We start from the raw sequence: 2,500 nt of genomic DNA on the forward strand, positions 1-2,500 counted from the left end.
CGCGCGGCCAGCACGCCGGGAGGCCCCCCCTCACCGGCCGGGGACGGTCCCACCCAGCCACCGCCGCGTATCGCTTCACACCCACATGCCATTCACGTTCGTGGGCATGGTGGGTATCGCTGAAACAACCGGTTGGTAGCTCAACCGATCGTCGCCATCACTGATTCACCTCTAGCGAGAACAACCGCACCACAACGGTTTACCAGTTGTTCATTTGCGTAACGTCACCAGCAAACGTAGACGTCCATCGCCATTTGCAAATTCAACGATTGTTGCATGCCTGTGTCAGGTGTCACGACACACTATGTCTGCCCACATACACGCAACAACATGTGCACGCTTCGCGAACACGTGGAAGGTGGCCCCCGTACGTATGCGATGTCCATTGCGCGAACGACTGTCAACCGGCCTCTGTCGCATGTCGCAGATGTGGAACGCAGTGCACCATGCTATCACGGTGAGTGAGAAGAGACGACTACGTCTGACAACACGCGCCACTACATCAACAGACGGCTCATGCTGATCGCCATCCACGGCATACCATACTGCAATCCAGCTCTTATAGGGAGACGACACGTAGCTGAGTGCACAATATTTGGACCGTATGGTTCGCCGTTGTTGGCGCAGTCGTGGTACGGTCACACATGTACCACGATGTATCATTCAGTACATGAGGACCAATGTGCAGTACAGTGTGTGATTTGGACGTACAACATCAGCGGACAGTTGACACAAGCCGTACCACAACGTAGGCTGTGCTTCGCCATGCGAATGCCAATGAACAACTGCGAAGGGCATTGAGCATGTACGTCCTGCTGCCATCCGCATTACAGTGTATAGCTGCAAGGTGTTTAACATGAAGCGATACTCTGGGGACCGGGCAGTGCGGGTAGCAAACTATATTGCGGGGGTTGCAGTTAGGCAACACTACACTAATTTAACGCGTCGTATGACAATTACAGAGCAGGTTAAGGCCCAACGTGTGTTGGGTTAAGGCCCAACGTGTGTTGGGTTAAGGCCCAACGTGTGTTGGGTTAAGGCCCAACGTGTGTTGGGTTAAGGCCCAACGTGTGTTGGGTTAAGGCCCAACGCGTGTTGGGTTAAGGCCCAACGCGTGTTGGGTTAAGGCCCAACGCGTGTTGGGTTAAGGCCCAACGCGTGTTGGGTTAAGGCCCAACGCGTGTTGGGTTAAGGCCCAACGCGTGTTGGGTTAAGGCCCAACGCGTGTTGGGTTAAGGCCCAACGCGTGTTGGGTTAAGGCCCAACGCGTGTTGGGTTAAGGCCCAACGCGTGTTGGGTTAAGGCCCAACGCGTGTTGGGTTAAGGCCCAACGCGTGTTGGGTTAAGGCCCAACGCGTGTTGGGTTAAGGCCCAACGCGTGTTGGGTTAAGGCCCAACGCGTGTTGGGTTAAGGCCCAACGCGTGTTGGGTTAAGGCCCAACGCGTGTTGGGTTAAGGCCCAACGCGGGTTGGGTTAAGGCGCAACGCGGGTTAGGTTAAGGCGCAACGCGGGTTAGGTTAAGGCGCAACGCGGGTTAGGTTAAGGCGCAACGCGGGTTAGGTTAAGGCGCAACGCGGGTTAGGTTAAGGCGCAACGCGGGTTAGGTTAAGGCGCAACGCGGGTTACGTTAAGGCGCAACGCGGGTTACGTTAAGGCGCAACGCGGGTTACGTTAAGGCGCAACGCGGGTTACGTTAAGGCGCAATATAGGTTAGGTTAAGGCGCAATATAGGTTAGGTTAAGGCGCAATATAGGTTAGGTTAAGGCGCAATACGGGTTAGGTTAAGGCGCAATACGGGTTAGGTTAAGGCGCAATACGGGTTAGGTTAAGGCGCAATACGGGTTAGGTTAAGGCACAATACGGGTTAGGTTAAGGCACAATACGGGTTAGGTTAAGGCACAATACGGGTTAGGTTAAGGCACAATACGGGTTAGGTTAAGGCACAATACGGGTTAGGTTAAGGCACAATACGGGTTAGGTTAAGGCACAATACGGGTTAGGTTAAGGCACAATACGGGTTAGGTTAAGGCACAATACGGGTTAGGTTAAGGCACAATACGGGTTAGGTTAAGGCACAATACGGGTTAGGTTAAGGCACAATACGGGTTAGGTTAAGGCACAATACGGGTTAGGTTAAGGTACAATACGGGTTAGGTTAAGGTACAATACGGGTTAGGTTAAGGTACAATACGGGTTAGGTTAAGGTACAATACGGGTTAGGTTAAGGTACAATACGGGTTAGGTTAAGGTACAATACGGGTTAGGTTAAGGTACAATACGGGTTAGGTTAAGGTACAATACGGGTTAGGTTAAGGTACAATATGGGTTAGGTTAAGGTACACATTGTTGTAAGGAAAGGTGTTTTGGGGGGGGGGGGGGGGCCGGTTTGTTGATTGTGATTATCGTAAGTAAATGACTGCGGCATCATCTGATTTGCCACGTCAGGGTGCACCTTTGGCTCATAACAGGCGGCGCTCTGATTCCATGCTTGTGGCAGAC

The sequence above is a fragment of the Schistocerca americana genome, unplaced genomic scaffold (genome assembly GCF_021461395.2).
Source record: "Schistocerca americana isolate TAMUIC-IGC-003095 unplaced genomic scaffold, iqSchAmer2.1 HiC_scaffold_248, whole genome shotgun sequence".
Classification (NCBI taxonomy): Eukaryota; Metazoa; Arthropoda; class Insecta; order Orthoptera; family Acrididae; genus Schistocerca; species Schistocerca americana.